At 38.7% G+C, this 25971-nt stretch overlaps 1 protein-coding gene and 1 long non-coding RNA gene across 3 annotated transcripts in view; one reads left to right on the top strand and one right to left on the bottom strand.

Annotated features, from left to right (window-relative positions):
• The window catches only part of ATF3 (activating transcription factor 3), a 49868-nt gene extending 48820 nt beyond the window's left edge, over nt 1-1048 (bottom strand). The window contains exon 1 of the mRNA XM_023533208.1: nt 1031-1048. The gene's annotated coding sequence lies outside the window, so the exon portion shown is untranslated. The remainder of the gene's footprint in view (nt 1-1030) is intronic.
• Nucleotides 1049-5731: 4683 nt separating this feature from the next.
• The window catches only part of LOC111742636, a 108345-nt gene continuing 88105 nt past the window's right edge, over nt 5732-25971 (top strand). For both annotated transcript variants that reach the window (XR_002781403.1, XR_002781402.1), the window contains exons 1-2: nt 5732-6087; nt 12842-12945. This is a non-coding gene — a long non-coding RNA (uncharacterized LOC111742636). The remainder of the gene's footprint in view (nt 6088-12841; nt 12946-25971) is intronic.

Genomic DNA, 25971 nt, shown 5'->3' with positions numbered 1-25971 from the left:
CTCCCAGCCCTCTTCACACTCCAACCTGCCAGTAAGTAACCCCAGCGGTCCCCTTCGGCTCACCTTACCCCACCGTCTTCGCTATCTCACCCACGTCTAAAAATAACCCATATTTTATAAGTGGGAAAACTGAGGTTCAGAGAAGTGGTGACCTTGTGCAAGGTCACACACCGAGTGGCAGAGCTATACACGCAGACCCCAGATCCTTTCTACTCTGCAACAACAGAACATCAAATCCACACTTGGAGAACTGGAGCATGCCGGTTAGGGTTGGAAGGGCTGCAAGTGCACATATTTTTACAGACAAGAGGAGAACTCAAAATCTAAAGAGAGGCAGTGACTTGTCCAAGGTCACACAGCTCAAAATGTGCCAGAACCAGTTGCCAAACTAGGCCTCCTGACCCCTGGTCCAGAGCTTTTTCTCTCTAATCTCTACTTCCTCACTGGACACAGGAGGAGTCCACACTCTCCAGTGAACCTATGCATTTTGCACTGTTGATTCAAAACATGCTATTCCCAAAGTACAAGGCCCCATAAGAGGTAAAGATGTCAAGGAGCCGAATACACTGGAAGGAAGAGGTTAACCAAATCTAGTGGCTTTCCATTATGATATGACTAATCAAGACCCCAGATTAACTACAGCACTGATCAGTGGTATCTTCGAACTATGGCTTCATCCTGGCCAATTTCAACAGCTGAGATGACATTATCACCTCAGTGGGGTGCTCATTTGGCTCCACGGTTGTCATGTAACCTGTGAGAGTTTAAATGCCAAATCCAGCCCCAAAATTCCACAGCGCCCTAACTCCAGGCCTTTTCAATCCCCCTTCTTTGGGCCATTTCTTTGGGTGCCACATAGACATCATGCATCTGGTGCACAGAACTTCTCACTTTCCCACCTCTCTACAGGGCGATGCATACCCCTGGCCATGGTAGATAGCCTCCCAGCCAAAGTCTTCCTGACCAAACACCTTTTACCCATGACATCTTTCCTGCTTGGCTCCAAAGACACAGAAAAGTCAAGACTCACATTTTGAGGTGAGGTGCTGAAAATCCTTAGAAAACTGTGGAACGTCCTATTTAGAGGAGACTTTCTCCCCTTGTCATGTCTTTCAGGCTGATTCTATCGAATTTATCCTGGAGATATGGTTGGTCAACAAAAGCTGACCCCGCCCCTGCCCCCTAAAGCAATCAACAGCTGTTACTATATTGAGTGGCAATATGATGTCATAGCATAGGTGACTAACCCACCGAGGCTTCCCTACGAGCCATCATCTAAATATGATAGCCTTCCATCATCCTGACCTTTCACAGGAGAAAGCTGAGTGAGGGGCTTGATCCTGCCTCCTAGGGTTCAAGTTCATGTCTGACCTTCTGTAGCCACCATCTCTGACTGAGCATTTGAGGACACACATGCTCACTCCCACATACAGATTTTCTTCCTGGTAAAAGGTCACTTTCGCCCAAGACAGCTTTCCTCCATTGGCCTAAGTATGAAATTAGTAGCCATCAGGATGTTTAATAATTAGTCATTAAGGAGGAATTGGGGAGAGGGTTTGTATATATTTACCATGCTCTATATATCCAGGTATTGGGTTAGACTCTTTACATATAGTTTTTCATTTGATTCTCAAAATGCTCTGAAGAAGGCATTCCAGTCCTGTGGAGTTAGGAGAAACTGGGATCAGAGTTACAGAGCTGGTCATGACGGGGCTCTGATTTCAACTCAAGTCTCTGTGGCTCCACAGTGGACCAGACTCTGCATACAGAAAGGTGTAATCACCTCACCTGGATTTTTTTTTTAATAGACTTTAATTTATAGAGAAATTATAGGTTCACAGCAAAACTAAGTGGGAGGTACAGAGATTTTTCATAGATCCTCCTGCCCCCACACATGCACAGCCTTCCCCTCTGTCAACATCCCCCACCAGGTGGTACATTTGTTCAACGGATGAACATTTATTGACACATCATTATCACCCAAAGTCCATAGTTTACAAGAGGACGCACTCTTGTTGTGCATTCTATGGGTTTGGACAATTGTATAATGACATGTATCCATCATTATAATATTGTACGGAGTATTTCCACTGCCCTAAAAATCCCCCATGCTCTGCCTTTTCATCCCACCCTCAACCCCTTATAACGACTGATCTTTTCACTGTTTCCATAGTTTTGTCTTTTCCAGGATGGCACATAGTTGGAATCATACAATATGTAGCCTTTTCAGATTAGCCTCTTACACTTAATAATATGCATTAAAGATCCTTCATGCCTTTTCAGGGCTTGATAGCTCATTTCTTTTTAGTGCCAAATAATATTCCATTGTCTGGATATACTGTGGTTTGTCCCTTCACCCACTGAATCACCTGGCTTTTAGAACTTCATTCTTGTGTGGATCATATTGAAAGTAGAGATGGCCACAGGGCCTTGTCACCCTCTTCTGGACCACGCATCTGCTTCCTCATTCCTGCCATCCACGCAGCCTCTCTGTGTGTGTGGTGGGGGAGGGGTGCCTCTTTGACATCCTTTGTCTATTTCAGCAGCCTGGGAACCAGCTATTACTCTAGGACGAGCTCTAGGGCTGATGAGAGGAGAGCTCACATATGCATATCTACCATAAAATCAGGATATTTTCTTTGCTCCATAACAATTACACTCTCATGTTTGTCCTCCAGCCTCCAAAACAGTCATGGCTAATATGTCTCACCAGTTACCATATGCAGTTCTCTCTTTATTCTATCCCTCCAGTAAGTATTTATTGAGCACCTACTATGTGTTGATTCTAGATGGTAAGTCCTTAGAAGAAACTGAATGTTTTTACATAAGTTTGTATGTAGAGTCACTCCCATCACAACACCCTACTCCATTAATAAATACTTTTTGATGGGGGGATGGTGCGTGTGCACATAGAGATAAAGACAAAGACAAACAGAGTGAGTGACCAAAAAGCCTGTGAGACCACCTGAAGTATTACTACCATTAAATTATATGTATTATATATAACAATATATTATAATTATAGTATTATTATTAAAAACCTTTATATAGCACTTTCTGTATTTTGGGACCTATCTAAGTGCTTTTACATAAATGGTAAATCTACTTGTTGCCTGAAAAGGCTGTACAGGCTAAAATATAAATAGATTAAAGAAAGTTTCAAATAAATTCCTGGAGGGCAGATCTATAACAAGTTATTAAAGTGGAGTTAGGAATAACCAGGGTGCATTCCTAACCAATGACAATGATGTTACGAAGGGTAAGTGCTATAATCCAGCCCAAACCATCTTGGTGTTCCGTCGGATGCAGGCATTTGAATGGGACAGAGCTCAGGGCCGACCCAGTGCTGACCTGAAGGGCCAATGCTCGGCAGTTAGTAGGGGACCCCTGAGCTTCCACTGTGCTGGAAGCCCACCAACTGGCTTCTTCCCAACACTTCCACCTCTGTCAGGCCAGCAGCTGTGCCTGTCGTCCCCCCCTCTCCCCCCCGCCACAAAAGCCAAGCTTTGCTTTCTGTCATCCAGTGAGTCACCAGCACGGTTGGGAACAGCCCCAGGATTCCTGTTCCTTTCTTTGCTGGGGCTGTTTGCTGAAGATCACAATCCTTCCACATTAGTGGCCAGTTACACTTACGGCTCTTAATGATATTTAATGGGGCTCCTGGGATAGGAAAATGATGGGAAGTGAAGGCTGGGAGATAAAAAGTCAAAACTTGAAATGACACATAAGATCTGGATTACTGAAGGTTTAAAAATGGCAATCCAACTCATCGTGTCATTCCACTGGGAAACGGTTCCTAGGTCTGAGGAGGAATAACCACCTCACCTATCCGGAGACTGGATGGGAGAGAAAAGAAAGGGGAAGTGGGAACAGCCGGGGGTCCTCAGAAATTGTGTTCTCCAATTCTTTCCTATGACTTCATCTCTATATTTACCTCAAGTCACCGTTTATCTTCCCTTCCATCACATATGACATGTTACAGTTTACCATGCGCATTTATGCCCACTGTTCGACCTGAGACTTATAACACAGACGTGATCCGTGGAAAGAGCACTGGATTAGAAGTCAGGTGACTAGGACACTACCTAACAGGCCATGTGACCCCGGACAGGTGACCTCACCTGGACCTTAGTTTCTTAATTATAAAACAGGGGCTAGCCTGGTTGGCCTGAAGGTATCATACTGGTCTAGGCTTCCATATATGTGTGTCCAGCCCCAGTACAGAGAAAGAAGCTGCTGCCCCAACAGCTGAGGTTTTCTTCATTTCCTTCCGAGGCTGTGGTGGGAGCACGCACAGGTGTTTGTTTGGTCACAGGCTTCAGGAAACATGGCAGAACAGGAAGAGCAGTGAGCAGTGACTCCATCAGCATGATAGAGTGGACAGGAGCAGAGAACACAAAGAAGAGAGTTTGGTGGTGGCTGGAGACTGGGTACAGGGAAGAGGGATTAGTTTTAAATGACTCCAAGAGGTAGGCAGGGGAGAAAGGTCCTGGTAGACCTGGTGTGTGTAGCTGTGACTCTCAGCCAAGGACCAGTAATGATTGTTAAAAGGTCACAGTGACAGCAGCTCACCCACTAGGCTCCATTTCCGGTACACAGGTACCACCATTTTGCTCAAAACTTTGAGATGCTGTTCCTGTCTCTAATTTATTTTTGGTGTGAACATGCTGGTCCAACCAGAAATTTTCTGTCGCTATATGTAGAGGGGATTATAAGGGAGGAGAAACAAGGTATTTCTTCTGCATTTCAGTAGAGCTGGCTGCTGGTATGCCGGGTGAGGATGCTTTAAGCAAGATGGCCTCTTTAGTTTCAAGAGAGGAAACAGAGAATCAAGGGTAGGCCTGGCAAGGCTGGGACTAGGTGAGTGAGGTGCGGAAGGTGCCAACCCCAAGGAGGCACTTGTTCTCAGGAGGAGCACCTGACAGTGAGCTCCTTCTCATTTGCCTTACCCTGAGGCCTGGCCCTTCCTTCTCTGGGGATCTTCTGGCATGGATGGGTTATTTGGAACTGGGTTGTGTTGAATGGGAAAAAGCTAGTTCTAGGCTCAATACGTCTGGAATAAGACATACATTTCATAGCTCACTTTATCACAAGAAACATAGACTTGGGGTCCAGCTGATCTGGAAATGATTTCCTGTTTGCCATTCTTTAGCCGTGTAACCTAAGGAAACATACTTAACCTCACCGTGCCTCAATTTCCTTCCTCATCAGTAAAATGGGGATAACACCAACTCAGAGATAGGAGGATTACAAGAGGGGAGAGAGAGGATAATGAAAATACCTGCCATATAGTAAACCTCAGTAAATTGTTAGTTCCCCGTGAGGCTGTGATAATTTTGAGTGGTCAAGTATCAGACAGGGTTCCTGCTTCTGGATGCTTCCACAGGCAACATTAGCATAAGAGGAGGATTTGGAGATCAGTTTATAAATTTCACACTCAGAGAGTTAAATAAGTCGTTTCTGGTCATACAACTGATGACAGAGTTTGGACAGTCCAAAACTGATAAAAGGGCCAGGCTGGCCCAAGTTGATGGATCGTGTCAACAGTCAAACCACAGCCTTTCTCTACCAGCAGAGATGTATGCTATGGGGAGGGGCTGTAAATGAAGGAATAGGGAGTCAAGGGCCCTAGAAAACTTTGACGTTTGGGTCAGGATCGGACTCTGGTTAATCAAGGAGGGCTTCCAGGAAGAAGCTCTGGGGTTTCAGGGAACCCTTGGGGCTCGGTTGCTCTCCTTTTTTCATCATCATCTCAACAGTTAACAATTCTCTGTACAAAGGGATATAAGACAGGGTCTGTCTCTACGGTTGGCTGAGTGGTCATCTCCAGATTTTCCATCATCCGAGGCCTGTTCCCTTTAAGGCATTGAAACTCTGTGAACTTTCTAGGGTAGCCTCGCGGCCTCCCCCAGACGCGCTTACGTCACCGTTCGGGGAAGCGGCTGACGTCAGCGCGTCCTCGGCGAGTGAGGGCGGGGCCGTGACTCATCGGGACCGCGCCTCAGGCCCCGTGCGGCCGGGCGCACGTGAGCACGCACTGCGCTGCTTCTAATTTAAGCTCCGGCGGCTCTGGTGGGGTCAGGCGAGGTAAAGGCGAGCAGAGGGGGCTAGGGGGTTGCGGGCGCGGTTCTTTCAGTCCCTTGTTGCCCCGCCGTCGGTCCGGGCCCGGCCGGACTGGAAGTGCTGGAGCGCTGGAATTCCTGAGGCCGGTTCCGAAGGGTCCCCGCAGCGTGCAAGCCCGGCCCTCAGCTCGCCTGCCTCAGAGTTGGCGCTCAGTAAACGATCCGACGTTCCTTCCTGGACGGCGACTCAGAACTTCTCAGGGGGCCAGGGTTCTGTAAAGTTTCCCAGTGAGAGCCGGGCAGTGTGGGCTGAAGCCAGAACGGAGATGGGTTGGTGAGGGCCCCGGCAGGCGGAGTGGACCAAGCCCGTCGGCGCTCATCCCCAGTGGACACATGGAGCTATTGCTCAGCGTCTCCTGGCTGCCCCAGCCTGGCCGGCGTTGCTGTTAGCACGGATTGGGGTGCGGCGCCCGGGGTCCCCACTGAGCCAGCGAGTCCGAATTCGGCCTGGCAGTGGGAAGAAACGGTCTCTACATGGTGTGAAGGGCGGTGGCCGTTCTAGGGTCAGGCCAAGCACAGCACAGGGGCTTGAAGGTCACCAGTTGAGAAGCCAACGCTGATGCCACAAAACCCAGTGCTCCAGCCCGAGCCTGGGGCATACTAAGGTGACATTCCAGGAAGCAGATAAAAGCTTCGTTTTAGAGAAAGTAGTGCCAGACATCCAGTGAAATCCACTCTCTCCCAGTCTTTGGCAGGGAGGGAGTGGGGAGCGATCTGGAAAGATCTGTCAGCGTAAAGTGAAGTAATTGACTTTGCAAAATGGTCTGCCATGTCACAGTGACCTGTATTTTGTTGATGTGTTGTTTTCACGGGGTTTGTCTCCGTAGGCATCTTATAAAATGGGGAAGCCTTTGCCCTTGTTAGATGAAAAGTGTTGGATGTTACAAAGGAATATTAAATATAAAGGTGAACTGGAGTGTCAGATGGTAGTATGGGCACGTTTTTTGAAAAAACGTGTGTCCCTTTCATTGAAATGGAAAATCAATTGTGGAATAAAGGTAGCATTAGGGATTATGACATGAGTGAATAACAGAAATCCGTAAATCCAAACGTATAATTTTCATTTGTGTTTCAAAAATACCACACTGGCCGTTTGTGAATGGGAGATTTTTCAGATATAAATAGTGGAACTGTGAGTTTCCAGGACTTTCCTCATTCAGAATCCATTTTAACAGTTTAAAAAGAGGACATATAGTTACAGACATATAGTTACAAATACATCCAAAAATATGTATATAGTTTTATATTCATATAACAACAGAAGTCTATCCTAATTTTGTATAGCTGCCACATTTTCCTTAGTGCCTGTTTTGGGAGGGTCTTAATTTGAGCAGGTGTGAAAGATAATCATATTTGCAAACTGAGCTAATTTCCCTTTAGGTTATTGTGTGTGTATGTAATGTATAAGAACTTTAACATAAAAGACCTCATATTCAGAAGTTAAGAGTTTTAGTCCGGAAATTGAATTTTTGCTTGAAAAATACTTAACCTTGGAGTGGGCCACCTGCATCCTGTAGCATTTTGGTGAAGTCTTTCTTCTCTGCCCCCAAGCTGTACCTGCTCTCTTTGAGCTACATCTGTTTCTTAGTTATTGTTCACTGTGTTGTGATTGTTTGCTTCCATGTTAGTTTCACCCACTAGATAAAGCTCTTGGGCCTCATACTAGTGTCTTTGTCTTTATATCTGGCATCTGGAATAGTGTTAGCATGTAGTAAGCTACATTTTTTGTAGCATTTTGTTTTATTAAGTAAATGTAGGTTACCAAAACCAGATTGCACATTTGGGGAAGGGAGGAGTTTTTATAGTTGAGAGGATGGAACTACAGACTTCTATAGCTGGGGTAAGGGAAAACAGTTTTCTTCTTTCCAGGCCCACCCTAATTGCTTCCCCACTCCCACGACTACCATCACCCATGAGGAAGGAACCAAGGAAAATAAAAGCAACAACCAAACATTATTTGGGGATCTAAGTGGTGTGGTGTGCTTACATTTAAGATGGTGGAACTTCGTACTGTTCACAAGGCCATAACTGTAATCTACACACTGGTATTAAATTCTTGTCACAGTTGGCTAGTCTTCACATTTAAAAAAAAAAAAAAGAAACTTCACAACTTCTGCTGATTCTGTGAATTTAGTTAAGACTGGTTGCTAAATGGAATGTTTACATTTGAAGTAGAATCAGTTTCTGCACAGTGATACTTCATGCCAACTCAGAGATTTAAGGATGTAAAATGAGATTGTACTTATTCCTTTCCCGAGAAGTTACTGTTGTCAGGGGGATTTTTGCAGTAAAGCTTCTAGTCTTCTCTGTTTTTGTGAAAGTTACTTTCTATGTTTCATCACACTCATGTACCTCTTTGCATGGGAAAATTCAGCTGAACTTTCTAAAACCCTCATTAAAATCTTGTTAAAACTTTTCCAAACACACATCACTCTTTCTTGACTTAACACTGTGAATGCAAAAAGGTGGAATTTCTGATTTAGAATTCTGCAGATATACTAAGTCGTTACTGAAAATATTAATCACTGTAACATACTACATATTTATTTTCAAAACTAAATCTCTGATAGCAACTTATTTTGTTGCCATTAGCCTTTCATAAAATTAAGTGTGGCATCAATTCCAGTTTGCTAAGAGTTCTGTTTAGAATATAAACATTAATCTCATCAAAAACACCCTCACAGACACACCCAGAATAACATTTGACCAAAAATCCCCTGTAGACTAGTCAAGTTAATAAATCAACTATCACACAGATCTATTTGATTTGCAAAGCCCATGCTCTCTACATTATGTCACAATGTCTCCCTCCCATTCTGGGATTCCCAAAGTACCTTTAACCCTGGGTCTTTGTCCTCTCATCTGGAAAGTCTGTCAACATTCACCCCACTCACACCTGACAAACACCTACTTAGTTCAGGTATTTAAATATCAGTAACCAACTCAGAATCCCCTTCCTCAAGAGCACACACAATACAGCCATTTCCTTCCTTAGAATAACTTCCCAGCTTTCTAATTATACTCCAAGCTTTCTGATTTTCTATTCACATAACCCTTTGAAGTAATTCCCTCCACATTAGCAAATCCCACCTGACTTCTTGTTCAGTTCTCTTCATTGACTGCTTTGAAGGGCCTCCAGCCCAGATGGTACAGCCTGGGGAGCCCACGAGCTTCCCTTCTCTTAACTGCCTTCTTAGGTCCAACCTTTCTTACTATTCTTAACTCACTCCTGTCATCACTGTCACTGTCATTTAGAACTCTAACCTTTCTACCCTCTACCCGCAACAGAAGCAACTGTCATTGCAGGTACCTCACTTGGTTAAGTTAAGACTCGTGAACCCACATCCCAGAGAGTGCTTATTTAAAAATACTTCTATGACGTACGTACTTTTAATAAATATTGTTTATTAAATTTAGTTACTTGATTACAATTTTGGAAAGAAAAATTCTTAGAGTAATTTTGCCTAGTTGGCACTATTCTGTTACGTCCTAGGACACCTTACCTCAGGGGTCCCCAACCTTAGGGCCTTGGGCTGGTACTGGTTCTTGTAGCCTGTTAGGAACAGGGCCACACAGCAGGAGGTGTGCGGCAGGGTGGGAGCAAGCAAAGCTTCATCAGTGTTTGCAGCCGCTCCCCAGCGCTAGCATCACTGCTTCAGCGCCACCTCAGAGCATCAGGCTTAGATTCTCATAGGAGCACCTGTCCCTGGTGCCAAAAAGGTTGGGGACTGCTGCCTTACATAGATGTCCTGATATCGTAATACTGCTCCTTCAGCATTTTTCATGAATAGCCTCAGAGCATTTGTTCTTAGCAAGTTATGTTCTTTAATATCCAGAACATTTTCATTCCCAAATAATGCTTTGAATACCTTCTCTGCCTTATAGGTTTTAACAGGTTATGTATTATTAAGGATAAAAACATTGGAAAACATTAAAAAACACATGGACGAAATCAGATTTTATTGATATTCAAAGATATAGTTGAGCCTGTCTAGCTTCTAAAACTAAAAGTTTTAAGATGGGTTCTGGAAGATGAGCTTCATTGGGAGAGGGCAGTTGTTACAGATAGTTGTCATATATTAAGTTATCACTTAAGGTATTTTTCATTCTTCTAAAAGGTCATTTACCAAGCACAATACACTTAAAGGGTTTTTTTTTTTTTTAATTAAAGCCACAAATAAAAATAAACTCTTCTATATTAGAAAAAAAATCAGGTGTGTATTTTTTGATTGACAATGACATCTACCACAATTATATTACTTTAATCAAGGCAAGAGAGCTCTTCCTGTTTACAGTACATTTGTTCCAGGGTTTCTAGGTCTTGAAATTCTATTACCCCTCCTAATTTAAATTGACTTGGTTGGCTTGGGTATGTCTGGTAGAATAAAAACAGAGTATTAAAGAGGAGACATCACTTGATTAGCCCTTCCTGTGTTCTTAAAAGTGTTTTTTTTTTTCAAATTCAATTTTGAGGAAAACGATCATTTCTTTTCCTTTGCCTTTTTAAGAAACTGAGCTATAATTATGTTTTAGAATGTAATTGAATCTACCGATTAAGAAGCCAGCTGATAATTCTTTGTCCTTAACTGTTAAATGTAAAGTTTTCAATATATTATGTAAGCAGAATTTATGGTAATACTATGGAAGTTTAAATCATTGAAATTTTTAACATTTTCTGTTTGGGATTAAAGTACACACACACACACACACACACACACACACACACTGACACACACACACACAGCATTGCCTTAGTAACATTTTGGTTATAATAAAGGTTTTGCAATCCAAATCCTTATTTAAAAAAAAAGACTCACATTTTTCTTATATCTTATTTTAGAATATTGATATTGATAATTGTATAATATCAAATCGGATTATTAGCAGCATAAACACAAAAAACTACCAAAGCTCCTTCACTCTTGAAGAGAAAATTTGTTTTGCACCTAAATTGTAAATTGTATTTTAAATTGCATTTTATTTTTAGCTAGGTAATTAAGATTTTAGGCTTTTGTCTTGTTTTTAAGTCAGGTTTAGTGAGGTAATTTACATGCAGTAAAATTCATTCTTTTAGGTGTAAAGTTCTATGAATCCTGACAAACAGTCATAATCATTACGGCAATCAAGTCAGAACATTTCTACTACCCCAGAAAGTTTACTGTGCCTCTTCGTGGTCAATCCCTTTCCTGAAGATAAAATTTTAAGTAAAATGAATGATATAAGACTTGTGAAAACATGCCTGGTATACAGGCCTTGGGCCATTGTTGTTATAAACTGAATTACAACTTTAGAGGGAAGGAAATGTAATTGAAACAAATCTAAGATTTTGAATATATTACTCTAAAATGATTGGGTAGGTGTTACAAACGAAAGAGAAGGATTGATTTTATTGTTTTGGTCCATCTCCCTGATGTATGTTTATGGTGTATTTTTCTTTACCCTCTGTCCATTTACCCAAATATCAGGATATGACTAAATCCTTAAGGCATTTTCTCTTGCTATCTTGTGTTTTAGTCTTTTCAGTGAATATTAAAAGTGGAATATTTTTTCTGCCCTCCTGAAATAAGCAACTTAAGGGCAAGGACCATGTCGGCTTAATTTATTTATTACCATACAAAGATATCTGTACAAAGAAGCCTAAAGATTTGTTAAATTAATGAAATTTTCTTTAATTTGAATGGTTTCAAGCTGAGCAGAGAGGGATCTGAGAATAACTTGGATTTTCTCAAGTAAACATTGAGAGTATTGATAATAGTAGGTTAAAACTTAAAACTTGGTTAAAAACCTAGGCTTTAGAGTTGGACCTAAATTTGAATACCAACTTTGTCATTTAGCTGTGAAACAAGGCAAATTTATTTCTCTGGGCATCAGTTTTCCTATATGTAAAATCCAAAACAAAACAAAATGCATGTCCCATGAGAAAAGCAGTGAGGAGGAATTTGGAGTTTAACCATTTGGAACAGTGTCTTGCTAATAGCCCAATTCTTTCATCTTGCAACTTTCAAAAGTTACTTGTACACTGGGTACCACAGTTGTCCATAGTGGAGGAGAGAATAGACTCTTTGAATGGCACATAACAGGTGGCTAGAACTGGCCTGTGATCTCAAAGGGAATAATTACTCCTAATTTGTCTTTTGGTTAAGTACTCATTTTCGTTTATTGGATTTTCTCAGGAAAGAAAGAAGAGTGGCAATACAGAAGAGAAAGGAAACAAGATGGGGAAGTTGAGAAAGGGAAAGATGTTTATTGAATGAATGATTGAACAAATGATGAATGAATGAATAAACAGAGCAAAACACCAAAAAGAGAATATTGTCCTATATAAGCCATCTTGTTATGTGACATCTATAATAAAAAAGAGATAAAAGTAAAGGAGTTATACAAACAACACAAAAAATAGGCAAATGTTTTGGAAAAATAAAGCAAGAATACAAACGTTTCATTTTTATACAGTGCTGATTTGTATACATTACATTGTATTAAGATTCAGAAAACAGTGCCTACTCTGATTTCCTAAAGTTGTTATATAATTTGACCCGTACAATGGTAATAGAGCAACCAAACAAATAATGAAACAAAAAATGCCATTTTTTCTTGCCCAGTGAGCACAGAAAAATGAATTTTCTATGCCCATCCAAACTATCAAATTTGAGGGTAGAATAAAGACAATTTCAAATAAACAAATTCTCAAAAATTAATTCTCTTTGCTTTTGTTTCAGGAAGCTATTGGAAGGAGTACTCTATCAAAATAAGGAAATGAACCTAGAGGAAGGTGTGAGATGCTGGAACCAGGGACTCCAACCGGTGTTACAAAGGAATAGAGGTAACTTTAAAAAATATTCATAATATGGAAGATTGAAATAAAAATTGAAGGAGTACTGGTGAAAGAAAAAGGTGTAAGAAAATAGAAGGTATAAATAAGAGAAAGAGAAGTACATACTCTGAGCCTATACAATTTCAAGAATAGGAGGGTAAATCTGGCCCTTAAGTTTCCTAGCATCCAAAGCAAAAGGAAAAATATTCTCAATTGCAAGTTGCATAGATCAAAACAAAGCGGTTATTTCCTGAAAGGCCTGTTGTAGATATGAAAGGATCCTTTGCTCTTAATTTTACTTCTACAATAGAATATTTCTGTTTCTTATAGTGTATCCTATGGCCCTCAGCATCATTATGTAAAGGCAGTTCTATAGAGACTAAATAATATTTTCTGAAGTGAACCACGGGCATGTGAATGGATAGTGGGGTTATTATTAATTGGCATCCCACTAAACTTCATGGGAGGCTAGAAGAATGTTGGTAGGTAAGTCTACTATCCTGAGCTATTTATCCCTTGCCACACACTGACTCCCTTGAAGCAAAACAAGGTTTCCTAACTGCACTTGCCCTCCTTAGGAGGTGATTTAGCGACTCTCTGGTTGCTGGAGCATGTTCATCTGGGGTCTCGTGCCCCACCCTAAATGGCTCATCATAGTATGCCTTCCTACCTTAATTTCTGAGGGAAATTTTGGTAAATACACTTTTCTTTAATGTGCTACATTTCTAATAATGTTTTAGTATCTTTAGACTAGATTTTCTGGCTGTCTTAGTGATTAACTCTGAATCTAGTCTAGATAGGAAACTTTCTGATGGCCCTGTTCCTTCAGCAGGTAACATCCAGGATATCATATTCCTCAAACAATCTTCCATAAGCATTTATTTCCTACCACCAGGCTTATATTAATAATTAAGTTTGCATTTAGTTAAAAGCTGTAAAGTTTGGATAAGTAACTAGAATTTTCAGTTATCTATCACTTATCATCCCCCTAACTAATGATGAAAAGTTACAGTACCACCTATATAGATCTCAATTTTGAAAAATTCAATCCCTTAGCCTTTCATTTGATATATTTTCCATTAATAATAATCTTAATGGAAAATCAGGTATAATTTTTATTACTCATTGAGTGTTAGCTATTATTAAACCAGTACTTCAATAGTTTTTGAATAATCATTGGAAAGAAATATATGGTTTAAATAGCTTTTGAACCAACCTTTGGAAAGATAAAATTTTGTGCTATTATCTCTTTTGTGTCTTATAGAATATGTTTATTTACATATAATAGCTAAATCTTTCTGACATCCTAAAATTCAAAATCTTTAGAGGAGACTTCTGTTTGTATAGTATTATTAACTGCTCTTTTCCAAGAAGCTTATTAATAGGATTATTTTTCAAAGAAATATACTCCCTGCCTGCCATTTACAGGCCAGTTATCACTATGCAAGTATTTCTGTTGTCTTTAATAGAAATGCTTGAAATTGAAGACTAGAAAATGGTAGCCTGATAGAGTCCATGGCAACATTTTTAGTTTGACCTGAAGTAAGTTACCATATGGTAAATGAAATTCAATGAAATAATATTTCTTCACGGTTAAATCTACATTTAGCATTGCTGTAAAATTATATTTAACCAACTCTTTTATTTTTCATGACTACTGTTAATTTTTGGCTCTTTTTAAAAATAGAAACTGTTTTCTCAAACTTGATATGATTTATAAACAATGATTTCTGAAATATTGAATGTTGTATTCCTATAAATAGAACTGTAATAAATTTAGGAATAATTTTTGTAAGTGAGAAAATATCACAGATGTTGAAGAGTTTTTTAAAATTTTTTTCCAAATTTAGCAAACTATTTTGACTTTAGAAAAATCTGTACAATAAGAATTTATAGGAGTGACATCAGCAAGATGGCAAAGTAGGAAGCCCTGGTGCCTTCTTCCTCACAAACACACCAGTTCATGAACAAATTAACTTTGTGAGAAACCCACAAACTAATTGAAAGGCTCTCACACTGTGTGCAAATGTGAAACCAGACTCGCCAAAACCAGCAGGGGGATTCAAGACACCCTCTCACCAGAGTCCCTGCCCCCAGCACAGCACACACAATCAGGGAGACCACCTTAGCTCCCAGCTTCTCCAGAGGAAGGAAGAGTTGGTTTGTACATCTAGCACTCCAGCTTTTCCAAGGGGGCTCCCCAGAGGAATGGCTTCTGTTTTGCAAGACTTGGAACTCTGACAAGTCTGGCATAATCTAGCCACCTGCAGGAGAATGGAGTTAGCGGTGTGAGCTAGTAGATGTCATAGATCTTCCCTCCTGCTTAGCACAGAGTGAATAAATGAAAAACCCAGCTCTCGGTTATCCCTTGGGGAGGGAAAGAGTTAATCCACATATCCAGCACCCCAACTTCTCTGGGGCTGATCAAAGAACTAGAATCTGACTCGCCAGTCTTGGAGCTCTGATGAGTGGTGTAGTCTAACTGCCTGGGGGAGAATGGAGACAACAGTTTGGACTGATAAATGCAATAGCTCCCCCACCCCCATCTCAGCACAGGGCAAGTGGACAAAAACACAGCTTCTTGCTTCTCCCTGGGGAGGGAAAGGGTTGATAGAGGCCCCCAGAATCTCTGGTGGGGATGACTGGTGGGAGTCTTCTCTTAGATGAGGCCAGCCCATGAAGGTTAGGAGAGGTGCCTGCTTTGTCTAATGTACAGACACCAACATAGAGAGACAAGGAAAATGAAGAATTAGGCAAAGGTGTTCCTAACAAAGGAGCAAGATAAATCTCCAAAAACTGACCCTAATGAAACAGAGAATTGATAGAGAATTCAAAATAACTGTCATAAAGACTTACTGAGGTCAAATGGAAAATGCATGAACAAAGTGAGCATTTCAAAGACATAGAAAACATTTAAAAGTACCAACAGCAATCATGGAGCTTAAAATACAATAACTGAACTGAAAAATTCACTAGTGGGGTTCAACAGTAGACTAGATCAAGCAGAAGGAAGGATCAGCCAACTTGAAGACAAGTTATTGGAAATAATTCAGTCAGAGGAGCAAATATATAGACAAATCTAGAATACTGTATTAATGTAATGGTGGTGGGTAAATCACTTTTAATTCTAGTATAAAAGTTAAAAGATCAAAGTATTAAAATGAATATAACTAAAAAATATGTTAAAAGATATACAATATGAATAGATGTATATAATGACAACAATAACAAAGTGTGTGGGAGGGTGGGGTGAAGTTAAAATGGAATTTTTGTATGTAATTGAACTTAAATTGTTATCAGCTTAAAATATACTATTATAACTATAAGATATTTTGTGTAAGGTCCAAGGTAATCATACACACATACACGCACAAAAATTTCTATAGAAGTTACACAAAAGAAAAAAGAGAATGGAAGCAAGGCATACCAATGCAAAAAAGTCCAAACATAAAGGAATTCAAAAAGAGAGAGAAAAACAGACAAAAAAAGTACAAGACTAACAAAAACAACTAACAAAATGGCAATAGCAAATTGTCCCTACGAATAATTACTTTAAATGTAAATGGAGTAAATTCCCCTATCAAAAGGCATAGAATGACTTAATAGATTAAAAAAAAAAAAAAAAAAAGACCCAACTATATGCTGTTGATAAGAAACTCACTTAACATTTAAGGACACACATAGGCTGAAAATGAAGGCAAGGAAAAAAATACTCCATGCAAATGGTAACCAAAAGAAATGGGGGTAGCTGTACACATATCAGAAGAAAAATAGACTTTAAGTCAAAACTGTTACAAGAGACAAAGAAGGACATTATATAATGGTTAAAGTTCACTCTACCAGGAAAATGTAATAATTGTATATACACCATCAGAACAGCTAAATATGTAAAGCAAAGACTAATAGAAAGGAAGGGAAAAATAAATAGTAATATAATAATAACAGAAGACGTCAATACCCCACTTTCAATAACAGAACATATAGATAGATAGAAAATCAGTAAGGAAACAGAGAACTTGAACCAACACTTCATATTAATAAGGGTATGCAGAATATACGTTCTTCTCAAGTGCATGTGGATCTTTCTGTAGTAAAGCTCAAGTTAGGGTACAAAACAAATCTTAGCAAATTTAAGAAGATTGAAATCATATTATATATATTTTGACCACAAGGGAATGAAACTAGAAATCAATAGCAGAAGAAAAACTGGAAAATTCACACATATGAGGAAATTAAACAACACACTCCGGAAAAACCATTGGGCAAAAGAAGAAATCATAAAAGAAATTAGAAATACCTCAAGATAAATAATGAAAACATACCAAAACTTATGGGACACAACAAAGCCATACTAAAGGAAGTTCATAGTGACACATTAAAAAAGAAGAAAGTTCTCAAATAAACAGTCTAATTTTATACTTCAAGGAGCTAGAAAAAGAACAGACTAAGCATAAAGTTAACATAAAGAAGGAAGTGACAAAAATTTGAGCAGAAATAAAGCAGAAAATAAAAAACATAAGAGAAAAATCAATGAAACTAGGAGTTGGCTTTTTGAAAAAGAAAACTGATGAATCTTTAGAAAGACTAAAAAAATGAGAAGACTCATAAAATCAGAAATGAAAGAAGAAACATTATAACCGATGCCACAGAAATGAAAAGGATCCCATGAGAGTACTATGCCAACAAATTTGATAACCTAGAAAACATGGATATATTCCTAGAAACATATAACCTATCAAGACTACATCATGAAAAATAGAAAGTCTGAACAGGCTTATAACTAGTATGGAGATCAAATCAGTAATCAAAACCCTTCCAACAAAGAAAAGCCCAGGATGAGATGCCTTCACTGGTGAATTCTGCCAAACATTTAAAGAAGAATTAATGCTAATTCTTCTCAAACTCTTTCAAAAAATTGAAAATTAGGCAACAGTTCCAAACTAATGAGGCCAGCATTACCCTTATACCAAAGCCAGACAAAGATACCACAAGAAAAGAGAACTACATGCCAACATCTTTAATGAATATAGATGCAGAAATCCTCAACAAAATAACTAGCAAACCAAATCCAGCAGCACGGAAATCTACACACATACAGTGAACTGATCTTTGAAAGGGTGCCAAGAATACAAATGGGGAAAGGACAGTGTCTTCAACAAATAGCACTGGGAAAACTGGACATCTACATGCAGAAGAATGAAACTCAAAGGACCCACTGATGCTTGTGTGGAAAAAAAGAATAAATTGGACCCTTCTCTTACACCATACACAAAAATAAATGCAAAATGGATTAAATACTTAAATGTAAGACCCCCAAACTGTAAAAAATCTAAAAGAAAACAAGGGAAACACTTCATGACATAGATCTTGGCAATGAGTTCATGGATATGACACCAAAAGCACAGGTAGCAGAAACAAAAATAGACAAGTGAAACTACATCAAACTAAAAAGTTTCTGCACAGCAAAGGAAGCGTTCAACAAAGTGAAAAAGGCAACCTACAGAATAGGAGAAAACATTTGCAAACCATATATCTCATGTGAGGTTAATCTCCAAAGTATATGTGATGGTTAATTTTATGTGTCAACTTGACTAACCTAAGAGATGCTTAGATAGCTAGTAAGACATTATTCTGGGAGTGTTGATGAGGGTATTTCTAGAAGAGATTTGTATATGAAGCAGTAGACTGGATAAAGAAGTTCCATCCTCATCAATGTAGGCAGGCATTATCCAACCCATGGAGGGCCTGAATAGAACAAAAATGTGGAGGAAGGGCGAATTCTCTTTCTTCTTGAGCTGGGACATCCATTGTCTCCTGCCCTTGGACATCAGAGCTCCTGGTCCTTGGTCCTTTAGACTCTATGACACAATCAGCTCCCCTAGTTCTCAGATCTTTGGACTCAGACTAAATCACATGCCCAGCTTTATTGGTTCTCCAGCTTGCAGATGGCAATTGTGGGACTTCTCAGCCTCCGTAACCACATGAGCCAATTCCTATAATAAATCTCCTCTCATGCATCTATCTATCTATCTATATATATACTATTGGTGTCATTTCTCTGGAGAATCTTGGCTAATACAATATATAAGGAACTCCTACAACTAATAATCTGATTTAAAAATAGACTAAGGACTTAAAATAGACATTTCCACAAAGAAGACATAAAAATAGCTAAGAGGTGTATGAAAAAATGCTCAGTGTCACTAATCATCAGAGAAATACAAATTGAAACCACAATGAGATATCACTTCACACCTTTCAGAATGGCTATTATTTTAAAAACAAAAACAAGTGTTGGTGAGGGTGTGGAGAAATCGGAACCTTTGTGTATTGTTTGTTGGTAGGAATGCCAAGTGGTGCAGCTGCAATGGAAAAACAGCATGGAGGCTCAAAACATTCCAAATGGAACTACTGTATGATCCAGCAGTCCCACTTCTAGTATCTAAAAGAATAGAAATCAGATCTCAAAGAGCTATTAGCACTCATATTCATTGCAGCACTATTCACAATAGCCAACATGTGAAAACAACCTAAACTTGTCTATCGACAGATAAATGGATAAAGAAAATGGGGTATATACATACTGTGGGATTCTATTTAGCCTTTAAAAAGAAGGAAGATCTAAAATATGCAACAACATGGATGAACCTTGAGAACATTATAATGTAAATTATCAGTCAATCATAGAAAACTACTACATGATTCCACTAATACGAGGTATCTAAAATAGTTAAATTCATAGTATGGAAGAGTGGGATGGTAGTTGTCAGTGACTGGGGAAAAGGGAAATTGGGGTGTTATGATAACCAACAGACATAAAGCTTGTTAAGCAAGGTGAATAGACTCTGGGGATCTGCTATACAATATTGTACCTCGAGTCACCAATAATATGCACTTAAAATTTTAAGAGTGTGGAAGCCATATTAAGCGAGTGTTCTTACCACGATAAAGTTTTTAAACATTTTCTCAAATGTAATTTTCAGGTTTTTGAATCTTATTTTTTCCTTATAGAAGTTCTGAAGCTCAGTGCTACATAAAAATAGCACTTAAATCAATAGCAAAACTAGTTAACTTGTATGTAAGAGAAAATCTATAGCCATAGGATCATAATAGCTAATAACTGTGATTCATTGCTCTCCACAATCCCATCAGTATTCAAAGGCATGAACCAATACTTCAGTTAAACTAGCTAAAGGCTCTCTTGTACATAGATATGTCATCTAATTATGGAGAGCGCCAAAAATATTCTTTGTTCAACTGACTTAACTTTCTCAGTGTTAAATTCATTTTGCAAATGTAATAGAAATATAATATTCTTCAATATTTTAGAAATTAAAGAATTGAAGAACTGGTCAAATAACAAACAATGTTTTTTTAGATTTTTGCTTTCTAAAAATCAGCTGACCAACTAACTATAATGTTAGCATGTGATACCAAACCTACTCGCTGCCTCTACTTACCTATCTCCTCTCCTAGACAGTGAGCTCTTTGAGAAATAGTGTCTTTTCATATTTGGAAACTTAGAGTTTAGGAAACATAGACAGCATCCAGTAAATTCTTGTTGACTGAATTTGAATGACTAGCAAATAGCTACAGAAGGTGAATTATTATCACCAGTATTTTGGAGTGAATCAAATAAGGCTCTTCACTCTTACCTTTTCTTTCCCCCACAATCTCTATTTCATACACTTGAATAAGCATGATCTGCTTTTGTCTCTATGCTTGGGGTGTGTGTGTGTGTGTGTGTGTGTGTGTGTGTGTGTGTGTGTGTGTGTGTATGTGTGTGCACATGTGCATGTAATATGAATGTTTCAATGAGGTATCTACCTTTCCACACCTTCCATCTCTATAGCCTAGAATCAGGAAAATTTGAGGGACATTCATAACTTTCCCACAACTTTCATAAAGCTATGTCTTTACATAGCTTATGTGCCCATTAAACATTTCCCACAAGTAAAGACATATGATTCCTTCGTATTGGATTTACAATTTCATACAGTTAGTAGAGGGAAAAGACAAACGTCAAATCATTTTTAAAAGAGGGCATTGGCACACGATGGGGCAAACATCAGACCACTAGAAATGAACATTCTGTGGGAGGAAGGGCAGTAGTACAGCCAAGCACTGACTCGAGAGACCTGGATTCTAGTACTGGTGCCCCTCTGACTAGCTGTGAGACCTACACTAGTCCCTGGGTCCTTATTTGTTTTCTCATCTGGAAAATGAGAGGGCTCAGTGACCTTTACGATTTCTTCCAATTCTGTGGTTCTAAGCTTAGAATGACTTTCAAATAAGAGAGTACTGGCAATGCCAAAACTGAAGACTTATGCCTTTTTTGCTTTGCTCTATTGTGCATTCACTACATCACTGTGATGTAAACATGAGTTTTTTTGAATTTCCATTTTCAGATGGGAATCAGAATGGGTGACTTTAGGTCATGTGATGGATTGCCTAACCTCATTCTAGGCGGCTATCTTGGATCATCATATGTTTAGGAGGAAAACAAGTTAGTCTCTTCAGGACAATAGAGCTCATTTTATACCACTGCTATGTTGGCCTAATCAATTATTCTCTAAAGTTTTCCACCAGATTAAATCGAGTAGTTTCACTGTTAACATTTCCCCCCAGGCCTCTCTATCTTATTCACAAACAAGCCAGTGTTTTTTTAGAACAATTGGAAAGTGAAAATCACAGTCCATACTTTATGGTCTAAGCTTCTGTCATAATTGCCTTTATCCTCCACAAGGAATTCCCTATTTCTGTTTCCTTTCTAACATTAGAGCACTCTCCTGGTTTCTCGATATTTACCCCTGAACACTAGATCTCCACTCCTGCCATCAGTGCTTTCCAGGCTGTGAGGGATGGACCCCCAAGTGTAAAACACAAGACATCAAGCATTGCCCAGTAACCTACTTTTATTAATCCTTGTTTTTCAAACAGAAAAACGAATGTATGTGCAAACAAATTCAGACAGTGGAAGAACCCTCCTTCCGACTCCAAACCCTGAGTCCTTCTCAGAAGTAATACTTTTGAGTTTTTTGATATAATTTATATTTTTCAAATAAACTATATATTATCTTTGGTTCGAGCTATGTCTCTAAATGAAAATTACTAGCTTTTTTTTTTTGAGCAGTATACATAAACTGATTTGTTTAACACCTTTACATGCTCTACTTTAATGTTTAAGATTAACAATAGATTAAAAATCAAAATTATATTGGAAATGGAAAAGGATTAAAGGAACACCAAATTGAAAGCAAAAACTTGGTTTTAATACAGTATCTACTAAAGTAAACTGCGAGAGCCATTCACTCAGAAATTCTGTAATTCTGTGATTTTTCTCAACCTTCATCTGCATTTAAATGTTAGAATCCTCCAGTATCACAATCACAAATGTATGTGCTTCTTTTGTTATTGAAAGAGAGGAAGGAAACTAACATTTTTTTGAGAGCCAGACATACCACAGACCTGGTGCTTGTAATGATATATAATTACCTCATTTAGTTTTTGAAGAATTTTACAAGATAAGCTTGTTCTATGTGTGATGAAATAGAAATATCTTCAAGATAAATTATTGTGTTTTGGTTTTTTTTTTAAAGGTAAAATACAGATGAGCATGTATGGCATAATCCCATTAATGTTAAAAAAAAAAAAAGAGTTGGTCCTTGTATATGCCTAGAAAAATTCTGGAAAGCTACACAAAATGTTAACAGTGGCTGACTCTGATGAATATAACTAGGGGTTGGGAATAGAGTAAGGAAAACGATTTTTACACTTTATATACTTTTACACTTAAAAAAAAAGGCAGGTATTTAGTTCTTATATCCCCTTAAGGAGAAAGGAAATAAGAAGAGACTTTAAAGAGCTAAGAGTATCAGTATCTGTAGCACAGCTTATTTTATTGTTTTCTTCAAGTGGAAAAAAGGAAATTAAAGTAGAAGAAAAGACATTTACCTAAGTATAGATGAACCTATGAAGTTTTCTTTTAGAGACGTGAGAGGGGAGATCCTAAGTTGTCTTTGTTCTCCCTTAAGAATCTAACTTCCAATTTTTTTGGCACATGCAGCTCCAAGATAAACAGGAAGTGGTGCAGAACAAAGACTTGCATATGCAATACGATGCAATTACAGCGATACAGTCCTTGTTGCGCAATATAAGATTTATTCATTTTTTATTCTTTGCTTTGGTGTATAAAATAAAACGTGTTTTGCATTTGAATCAAATGCCATCAAGTATAAGAAAAAATTCTGAACCTCTACATTATACTCATATCCTAAGACAACTCCAGAACACAAAGATAATCCAAATATAGAGGAAGACGCGGTATATAACATTTGTAGGTTTTGGTTTAAATAAAGTGGTAGTCCCACCCTTAGTCCCAGGCAAGAGAGGCCGCTGCCCAGGATCCTAGGCTTCAGGGTGCCCTACAAACACCCCCTGACTAAACACACACACACACACACACACACACACACACACACACACACTGTACTAAAGATCACATGGGCAGCCTATAATCCTAAAAGTCTGCTCAGGGAAATAATTCATCACATCTCTTTGCTGTGAAGTTTTGTCAGTTACATTGCCACCAACATCAGTCAGCCATTTCTTTGGGTACAGGGAGGATTTGAGGGGAAGAAGCACCTAGGTAGGAGAAAAGACTTGTCAAATTCATTTGTCAAACCCTTCTCTCAGATACCATGAACGCAATACATTCTTGCATTGAAAAGTATCCTTTCCTACTAATGCTAGGAATTAATCTTCTTGCTTCTCTTTGTGCTCCAATACATGGTTACAAAGGTGATCATGAATTAGCATGGTATTCTGAACAGTTGCACATAGTGGCCGAGGAACATGTTATATTATTAAATAATCCATATTACTCTTTAATTTGTATATAGACTGAGACATGACATGCATTAGGAAGGATAATGATTCTTTACATTGACAACAAAATGGACATTGAATACTAGAATAGTGAATGTTTTTATTTTTATTAAACTGATATTTAATAAAATTTTTAACAAAAAGCAAAAAAACTTTAAATAATTGTTTAAAAGGTGATATCAATTATAATTTATCTTTTACTTTTTCACTTAATGATTTTTAGTGTAAGGAAAAAATAACTTTTTGATGAAAATATGTACTAATTTAATATATTCCATTTTAATCCTTAATATAATTATTGCCAATAGAACATAAATTATGTGCAAATCTTGAGTATAGCAACATTCTTAGAGATTTTACTGAAATTAAAACAATTATATAGTATTTATGAAATTGTAAGTATTTTATTACCCATCCAACATTGTCAGCTCATCACAGAACACCCAGACATATCCAATAATAAGGAAATTCTGCTTTCATATTTTGCTCATATAAAAACCTCAACTTTCACCTATTTTTCCACTTGTGTGTTTTATTAGTCAGCTTAGGCTTCCATGACAAGATACCAGACTGGATGGCTTAGGTTGCTACATTTATTTTCTCACAGTTTTGGAGGCTGGAAGTACAAGATCAAGTTGCCACAGGGTTGGTTTGTGGTGAGGCCTCTTTTCATGGTTTGTATACAATCACCTTCTCACCGTGTCCTCACATGGCCTTTCCTTATGCACATTCAGAAAGAGAAAGAGATCTCTGGTGTCTCTTCTTTTAAGGACACCAGTCCTATAGGATTAGGGCCCCACTCTTTTGACCTTATTTAACTTTGATTACCTCCTTCAGGACCCTATCTCCAAGTACAGTCATGTTGGAGTTAGGGCTTTAACACAGGAATTTTGGGAGGGATGCAGTTTCATCCCTACAGGTTTTATAAAGGTGTATTTGTCAAGGTAGAAATATAGAACGTGCTTTACTTAACAGCTTGTTAGCTTGATTTATAACTTTTACATATTTAGACATACGGTATGTGGTCCTCCATTTATACTCTTGTCTTGGACCCCACAAATCTAAGGGTCAGGCCTACAACAAAGAAGAAGTATATGTTGCAATTTTCGGCTAAGAGCGGCTTCCAATGGAACCCAGCTAAAGGAGTATTTACAGAAGAATTTGTCAATGAATAAAGCTGTCTTTCAGTGGAATGAGCTTCCTGTCACAAAACATATGAAAGCAGAGGATGGGTGACCAAACGGCAGGAATGTTGGGAGGGAATACCTGTGCTGTGTAGAGGGTTAAACTAAATGATCAAGACCCCTCCCAACTTTAAAATCCTGTGAAGACTCTGTTATCTGGAAATACCGGCTCTCAGATCCTCTTCCTTGGTTATATATCTGTCAGTGTTTATCCTTTTTTATATAAAAACAAAACCTGTAGGCATTTTTCAGTAAAATGTTCTGTAAATCAAAAAATTCTTTTTGAAGTCCAACCTAGAAGCCTCCAAAGGAAATCCCTTTAAGTGTATACATATGAAAAGAATATAGAAAAACTAGAAAACTTTGTTTGGAAAAAAGTGATGGAGACCATAAAAAGTAACCTCACTTGCAAAACACAGACTGTGTAAGGAACTGAAACATTAAAGAAAAAGCACCAAAACTGGAACTTAGGTCAAATCCACCAAGAAGAGGAATGAGTCAGGGCAGTACCGAAGGCTCAGAGCTATGAAAGCAGAAAACTCCAAACAGGAAATGAAAGTGAAATGACAAAAGACAAAGGAAAATTAAGAATTCTAAAAGGAAGTAGAGAAAAAGGAAAATATGGCCTTATTAGGTATTAGATGGGAGAAATGCATAACTCACTAGCCTGGTCAACACAGAGAGATTCCAAGGGAGTCATTGCTGCTCCATGGGAACAGATGGGCCGCCCGAGTCAGTGCTGCTCCATGGGAACAGGTGGGCTGCCCGTCTCCTAAGAGGCCTCCCAGCCTGGTCTTTGTTACTCATAGGGAATTAGTCTCCGAAGCCCCGATTTCCTGAACTGTAAGGCAAAGGCAGTAGTAGTGCCTTCCTAAAAAGAGTAGAGCAGATGCTGTTCATAAGGCACTTCAAATAATGCCTGGGACCTAATATATGTGAGATAAATGGTAGCTGTTATTAATGC

This window comes from Pteropus vampyrus, unplaced genomic scaffold (genome assembly GCF_000151845.1).
Source record: "Pteropus vampyrus isolate Shadow unplaced genomic scaffold, Pvam_2.0 Scaffold98, whole genome shotgun sequence".
NCBI classification, from domain to species: Eukaryota; Metazoa; Chordata; class Mammalia; order Chiroptera; family Pteropodidae; genus Pteropus; species Pteropus vampyrus.
Note: the sequence above shows the minus strand (reverse complement) of the source record. Positions and strands in the feature narration are given on the sequence as shown.